Source organism: Macaca nemestrina, chromosome 13 (genome assembly GCF_043159975.1).
Source record: "Macaca nemestrina isolate mMacNem1 chromosome 13, mMacNem.hap1, whole genome shotgun sequence".
Taxonomy (NCBI): Eukaryota; Metazoa; Chordata; class Mammalia; order Primates; family Cercopithecidae; genus Macaca; species Macaca nemestrina.
In genome coordinates, this window is record NC_092137.1 from 103777369 (window position 1) to 103785995 (window position 8627).

Here is an 8627-nt window from a genome sequence, read left to right on the forward strand (position 1 = left end):
AAAGCATCAACTTCCAGTCTCTTTTATTTTGATTCTTGTTTTGTGTTCATCTTTCCAGATATAAAAATTCCCAGGATGAGTTTTCTTGACAATTGGTTTCCTTCTGGAGAATCTGCTTTTAGGCAGATAAGGGATATTTAGGAAAAGCCTATTTGTTCATTTGCTGCTTTCTAAATGCCTTTGGCTTTACAGAATCATCATACCAATGCAGCATAGTTTGAGATGTTATTTCCTGGATTCCTTTACTTGCAACCACTGCCAAGATCCTGTTCCAGAGAGATGCAGCTATAGACTGAAAGAGCAGCTGACCCCTGAACAACGTAGGGGTTGGGGCACTGATGACTGCTGCAGATGAAAACCTGTGTAGAAATTTTCCATGCTTAACTTCAGTACTAATAACTTACTTTGAACTGGAAGCCTTAGTGAGAAAATAACTAGTTGATATATTATAATCTGTATTCTTCTAATAAAATGTGCTAAAGGAAAAAATGTCATTTAGAAGATCATAAAAATGAGAAAATATATTTACTACTTATTAAATGCTTGCTTACAGGTGACACACACAGAAGAAAATATATGTGGATCTGCAAATTTCAAACCCAGGTTATTCAAGGGTTAACTGTTCCATGATGAATGTAGCAGTCCCCATCTGTAATCTAATGCTTTCCTTTTGTTGTACCTCTGCTGACTTCCACTGGCCATATATATGTGTTATGTTCTATATGATCTTGGGCAGAGAACTCTGCCTGCATGTATTGCTGGCCAGATGGCCTGGAATGTGTATCTTTTAGGAAAGTTTTATGGTTTCACTGTGCCCTCCAGAATCCATCTGTTGTCAAGTTAATTCTCAGTGTAATGGTATTGCCAGGTGGGGCCTATTGGGATGTGTTTAGGTCGTGAGAGTGGAGCCCTCTAGTGGAATACATTATTGACACAAGAAACAGGGATTACAGGGCTGGGATCTCTCTCTCTTCTGCTCCTCTGTCACGTTAAGAGATGGCCTTCCTGGCCGGGCGCGGTGGCTCAAGCCTGTAATCCCAGCACTTTGGGAGGCCGAGACGGGCGGATCACGAGGTCAGGAGATCAAGACCATCCTGGCTAACACGGTGAAACCCCGTCTCTACTAAAAATACAAAAAATTAGCCGGGCGTGGTGGCGGGCGCCTGTAGTCCCAGCTACTCGGAGGCTGAGGCGGGAGAATGGCGTGAACCCGGGAGGCGGAGCTTGCAGTGAGCCGAGATCGCGCCACTGCACTCCAGCCTGGGAGACACAGCGAGACTCCGTCTCAAAAAAAAAAAAAAAAAAAGAAAAAAAAGACATGGCCTTCCTTCCTTTGAAAGACTCAATGATCCAGGCATCATCTTGAAAGCAGAGAAAGCAGACCTTAACCTGCCCATGCCTTGATGTTCGGGTTTAACCCAACGGGCACACAATTCAACTTTCTCCACATCGTGTTTTCCAACTAGAAACATCATGTGAAGGGAACTCATGACTCTGTCTGCCTGAAACCAAAACATAGACATATTATTTCATATCATATTTTTTCACCTTGGGGTAAAATATGTGTGGTATAAAAAAATTGAATGAAAACTGACAATGTTTTGTGACCAAATATGATGAAAATCATTAATTTAAATGTCATTTACTGTGACGTCATTCTGCATCTCTAATGACTAGATTGTATCCCCAAAGTTATTTTTGAATGCATAAATAAGTGCACAGCAAACAAAGTCAAACAAAAGAACTTAGTTTGCATTATAATCAACAAATATCAACAGTATGATACTGGTCTCAAAATTAAGTATGGTGAAATTAAAAAAAAAATGTTCAAAACTGCAGTTTGGATTTTGGATGAGAATGAAAGAGGAGACAGTGTTTCTGATGTGCAGAACAGAAATTCACTCTAAGGACCATGGGTGATCCTCCTGTACTTCGTATGTCAAGCAAGATATGAAACAAAATGCCCATTTTGTTTTATCACCTTCTTTGAGCTCCCAAAGCTACATTCTCTTGCTTGGGAGTGCCTTGGTACACTCAACCTTTGGTGAAGAATTTCTCACTGAAGAATTGAGGATTCTTGATTTCAAATCAAGAATGGGCATATTAGCATAACATAACTATACTTATATTAAAATCACCACTAATCTAGTTAGACAAGCAGGAAGAATACGCATTGCTTTTTATAAATTCACATTTAAAAAGCACGCTAAATTTCATAAGAGGCAGGGTTCCTAATGAAAAAAAAAAATCACTGATTGAAATAGTTGTCTCACTTTTAGCTTTGTCCACATATTCTCACCTGGAACACAGAGCAGCAGAAACCCCAGTTGTTGTTATGGGGACATCTTGCTGCTTTTGACTTGTAACTTTTGCTCAAGCCACATCTCAGAGTTAAACCTCTTACAGATACTGAGAGGCAGGATCACTTTAGATGTGAGAGGAGGGATGCATGCAAATTATGACGGTGTCCTACTGGTTTAAATACACAGACATCACTGTTGTCAGGAGATCGCCCTCCCGCCCCTTCCGTGAGTCTGAGATGCGCCCTCTGCTGGCACCTGCATATGAGCCCGCCTGAGGCTCCGGCAGGGCTTGACCAGACCCCAGGCCCAGTCACAGAGTGAAGACAGAGTCCATCGCAGTTTAGGGGAGGCTCTGCAGTCATCTGGGGTGAACAGCAGTTCACATCCTCAGTCTCGGCCCAGGGCTACATTAACTCTCCTGCTCTCTGTCACAATGTAGGCCGAAGAAACATTGATCCTGAGGACCTTTCACAAAGCATCACCCCATACAGCACTATGTTGATGAGATCATGCAATAAGCAGAAAATTATACACTGAAGACACCTGAGGAACAGAAGATAAGATTCATCGCTACAAATTCAAGGGCCTGTCTCATTGGGGAAGATATCAGGGATTTAGAGAAGGGGTGTGAGTCATGCTGATCATTCCTTTCAAAGTAAGGGAAAATAATTTTGTCTTGCACCTCCAACCAATGAGAACAAACCACAGTGTTGGCAAGCCCACCCTGTACTTCCATCACAACACATTCCACGCTTGGGTCTACTACACCATCTTGTTTATCAGCTTATTTGCAAGGCTGTCTGTTTGGAGTGGACTCAGAGAATGAGAAGTTCTTTTGCAATTTCGGGTTCTGATACAGGTGGCTCTGTTGCTTGGGCTGTGTGATCCAGCACATTGCTTGGGTTAGACGCATCTGTATTAGATGAGGACGCTGAACTCTCTTGCCAGCTCCAAGAAAGATTCACAGCGTCAATCTCTGGGGTTCTAGAGGAGGACTATGTAATGCACAGAAAGCAAACACACAAACAATTCTCTGTTTAAAATGCAGCTATCAGAATATCTCAGGATCCTAGTAGACATGCAAATAAGGAAATAAGTAGCTATGTGACTAAGCTGCCCCTCATACACTGAGAATTTTAGTCTCAACAATTTCTATGTCCAGGTGATGCTCAGAACTACTCAATATTACAGTGAAGATTGTACTTCAGAATTGGGTGAAAGCAGATTCAGAGAGAACATGCTTCCCTTAGAATGACAGGTGTTCCAGTTTCCCCTGTAATGCTCCTTTCTTACGCTAATGTTCAATGACCTCAAGGATTTTCCATTCAGCTAATTCCAGAGGGGAAAAACATAAAAACAAAAACAAACAAACAAAACCACAATGACAAACAAAAAAGCTAGGCTTCTTCTTGAATGAATCTGCACCATACATTTGTGTAAATAAAAGTGAATTCCTCCCACACTATGGCCACAATCATGGGTGGGTGACTGAAATTTTACCTGAAGTCAGAAGGTAGTTGAGCAGGACACACGGTAATCAAACTAATGTGGCTAGAAAATGGTGAGTTAATTATATACACGGATTCCTGGAAAGCTGGTTGGGTAATGTCATAGAAAAAAAAGATTGGGGCTGGGTGCGGTGGCTCACGCCTATAATCCCGCACTTTGGGAGGCCGTGGTGGGCGGATCACGAGGTCAGGAGATCGAGACCATCCTGGCTAACACAGTGAAACCCTTTCTCCACTAAAAATACAAAAAATTAGCTGGGCGTTGTGGGGGGCGCCTGTAGTCCCAACTACTCAGGAGGCTGAGGCAGGAGAATGGCCTGAACCCAGGAGGTGGAGCTTGCAGTGAGCTGAGATCGGGCCACTGCATTCCAGCCTGGGTGACAGAGTGCGACTCCGTCTCAAAAAAAAAAAAAAAAAAAAAAAAGAAAAGAAAAAAGATAAAGGAGATTGGAATATCAGAGACAAGTAGCTCTAGAGAAGAGACATGTGAATGCACTCCTGTGAGTAGGAAATTTTGGGTGCAGAATTTTGTTTATTGAATCAAAACAGCAGAGAACATCTGCCATAGGTGAGGCATCAACAAACCACCCATACTCAAGACTCATCCCCCTCTAGACAGACCAACTGAATCTAGACTTTTCTCTTAACTCCCACAGTATTTGCATAATACATTTTTATACAAAGCAGCCGTGGTGACGTGGAGGGCACGTGTGCAACAAATGAGTCATACCTTCCCATGACCATTTGTACCTGTGCTGATCCAACTATTGCCACTTCTGGGTACCTGACTCCCCACAGCAGAAACAAATACCGTCAGACATTTGGTAATAATTTGGCATATTGGATCACTTTCCGTGGAGGTGGCTGTAACACATTTGTACTAGGATTCTTCTGTATTCTAGATAAATGTTTGTCTTTTCTACTGACCTATAATTGACTATTACAATGCTCAGAGAATGTATGTTTTATTGATATGGGAATCTTTCATAATCAGGGCACTACTATGTGGGAAAAGGAATGAAATAATAGACACAAGATCATGGCATCTATTCGTCCTATCAAATATTTCACCCAAGAAAGTCCATTTGGGTATGACCTTTTACTGACTTCAGACACTATCCTTCAATATGTGCTGAATCTTTAAACTGATGACCATGCTAACATGAAGCAACGGTTTAGGAAGCCCTAGGGCAGAAATAGGAGCAACCACTCTTATAATTCACAGGAACAGAGCTGGGTTACATGGGTTCCCACTCATGCAATTTTAGACCCTGCTGACCACAGGGCCTGATACACAGGAGTGGATGCCTTTACTCGTTTCCTCAAGTAGAATATATAGAATATTCTAAAGTGAAACCTAAAGCTATGGGCATGCAGGGTTCCCCCTTGCCAATACACACAAGGGCAACCAAATAATTACCTATTTTAGCAAAGTTAAACAGTGAGGCTATCATGAAGTGATAGTTTTCTGTTCCTTATTTGTGACAGGAGTATGTCAGGGAATATGTCTGGACTGAAAGACATCATAGAAGATGCCCTGGGTTTTATATCCCAGTGTCACAGGACACATGGAGCTAAAGTACTGGAGGACTTAAATACAGGAGGACAGTGCTAGAGGGAGCTGGAACAGAGGCCAGGCTGCTCTGACCAGCCCCTCCCTGTTTCAGAATGTTACATTTCCAACACATTCTACAATTATTCTTGAGAAGTGTAAGAAAGAGAGTGGGGAAAACCAAGTGAGTCCAGGACCATCGGAAGACTGTAGTGAAGTCATCCCCTAACCCAGACATCCCCCTTAGAAAACTATTCCATTTTATATGCCCACCAACCACCCTGAACTGGAGGCGGAGGTGTATCTTGTCAGACTGATGAAGCACCTTGACTAACACAGTCTCAAAGCCACATCATTGAGCCAGAGCCAGAATAGATTTCACTGGACCAATGAAAACTAGTACCAGAGGCAGGATGATCAAACCCACCTGAAGCAGTTATGTAGCCCAGGATCCCATGATCCACAGAAGAATTAGCTAAAAGAGCGGAGGAAGAATCCATCAGGTGGGCCTGTTTTCTGCAATTATGAGCCTGTTTCCAGATCTTGTGTGTACAGCTCCCTGTTACATTGTTAGTAACATCCAGGGGTGGAGAGGATGATATTACTCTCAATATTGCGGGGGGTGTACATCCCCCATTATATTGTTGGCAATATCCAGGGGAGAGAGGAGGTGATATTACTTTCAATATTGTAAATGGCTTTTGTGTATAGCTGCCTGTGATATTGTTTGTAATATCCGGGGCGGGAGGGGATGATATTATTCCCAATATTGAGAAGAGTGTACACCCCCCTGTGATATCATCTGTAATATCCAGTGGGAGAAAGGAGATGATACTACTATCAATATCATAAACAACTTGTGTGTACACCCCCCTGTGATATTGTTTGTAATATCGAGGTGGGGAGAAGATATTACTCCCAATATCGCGGAGGGTGTAAACCCCCCTGTGATATTATTCATAATACAAGTGGGGGAGAGCATGATGTTACTCCCAATATCGCGTGAGGTGTATACCCCCCTGTGATATTGTTCTTAATATTCAGAGGGGGAGAGGATGATATTACTCCCAACATAGCAGGGGCTTTTGAGTTAATGTTGAGATAAGTTGAGACTATGGGGAACTGCTGGAAAGGCATGATTTGTTTTGAAATGTGAACACATGATATTTGTGAGGGGCCAGGGTCAGAATAATATGGTTTGGCTCTGTACCCACCCAAATCTCATCTCAATTTCCCACAGGTTGTGGGAATTTATATAACCACAGGTTTTATAAAGAGGAGTTGCCCTACACAAACTCTCTCTCTTTGTCTGCCACCATCCATGTAAGATGTGACTTGCTCCTCCTTCTACCATGACTGTAAGGCCTCCCCAGCCATGTGGAACTGTAAGTCCATTAAATCACTTTTTTTTGTAAATTGCCCGGTCACAGGTATGTCTTTATCAGCAGGGTGAAAACAAACTAATACAGGATTTAGAGAAATTTTGAATTTTAATGGCTTCTGGATGGATTTACCCATTTATCGTTAGGAAACACCCATTTTTATCTCTTGCATTAAAATCACAACCTATTTTCTTTTGCTCAGTTTTTGCATAATATGTACTTATCATCCTTTCATTTTCAAAGCCATTCTATATTCTTACTATGGTGTATATTTTATGAGTAGCACACATCTTTGATTTTAATCTTGTCTGATAATTTTATGATTTACTTGGAAAAATTTGTTTATTTATGATGCAATTATTTGTAAAGTTAAGGTTAAACCTACCACCTCGTTTCCTCTGATTTTCTTGATTCATGCTTTCATTTGAATTAATCAGTTTAGTTATAGTTTTATCTTATATTAACTTGCTAAATATGCAAATGTATTATACAGCAGATATCCTCAACTTATTACTGCCTAATACACATTTAGTGTATTATAATTTCTCTCTCAAATTATTCATAGGTAAATGACAGAAGCAGAATCAACTCTTGGAAGCTCACCTATGTCCTGCTGGGTTGAACTGGAATGTGTGATATGACCTAAGGTTTATCTGGACATGAACTTCTCTAACCTTTGAATCACTAAGGACCTAGAGGTCTGTGTGATGCAGCACTTCCTCAGGAGCTTGCAGTGACATCAGGGCCCAGGCCTGAAGGCCAGGCGGGGATGTCTCAACTCTGTTATTCTTCCCAGGAAATACAGGATTTTAAGTTCCTATCAGCTGCAGCAGCCTTTGCATGACAGAGTCTGCAGAATGGAGGAGGTCCACGTGCCCTCTGAGCAATGAGACCTGAGAGAAGAGAAATGTGGTGCCTGAGGTAGAGCTAAGAAATTTATGGTCAAGAGCCCTCAGCTGCACCAAGTCCTCTGTGTTCCCAACATCTTCCTCTTTAGGCATCTAAGAGAATCCACAGTGCCTGCTCTCCACAGAAACAACACATCTGTGCAGCTGGGCCACAGCAAGCAGGGAGGTTTGTGTTCAGGACTGTACCATTGTGGGAGGATAATGTGTACTTTGCCGGCAGTAATAAACCCCAACATCCTCTGCATCCACCCTACTGATTTTAAGCATGAAATCTGCCACTGACCCACTGCCACTGAACCTATCCAGGACTCCAGGGTCCTGGTTGGAAATCAAATAAATCGGGAGCCATGGAGGTTAGCCTGGCTTCTGTAGGTCCCAATTCAAATAGGTGTATCCATTACTGTGAAGGGGGCTGTGACTGGACCTGTAGGAGATGGAGGCCGGCTCACTAGGGGTGATGGGCAAGGAGAGTGGAGGCTGGATCATCACAGCATCTCCACTGGATCCTGAAATAATAAGAGAGAAGTGCAAGGTTATGTGCAAACATTGTGAGCCATTTTAATCATTTTCTGTCTGTTATTTATGCTTTTCTAAATTATTTTTTGTGTGTGATTATGGCTAATACTCCCAAAACATACAGGTTTAAAAAGAACCAAGATTTGCAAGGCACAAAGGGGCCTCTAGAAGTCACCTACCCCATTCCCCTCTTTCTGTGTCACAGCTTTCACTAAAATGCATGTCCTTGCTCCTTCCAGAATCTTCCTCACTCACAGATCTAGACATCACATGCCCCATCCTGGAGAACAAGATGCATCTAACATGAGGATAGGACACACATGGGAGGCAGTGAGGCCCCCAGAGCTCACCCTTCCATCCCATTCTCTTCCCTCTTCTCCCTCCGTCCTTACCAGGGACCCAGAGCATTAGCAGCCCCAGGAGCTGAGCAGGGAACCTCACTTTGAGAAGGTGAACTG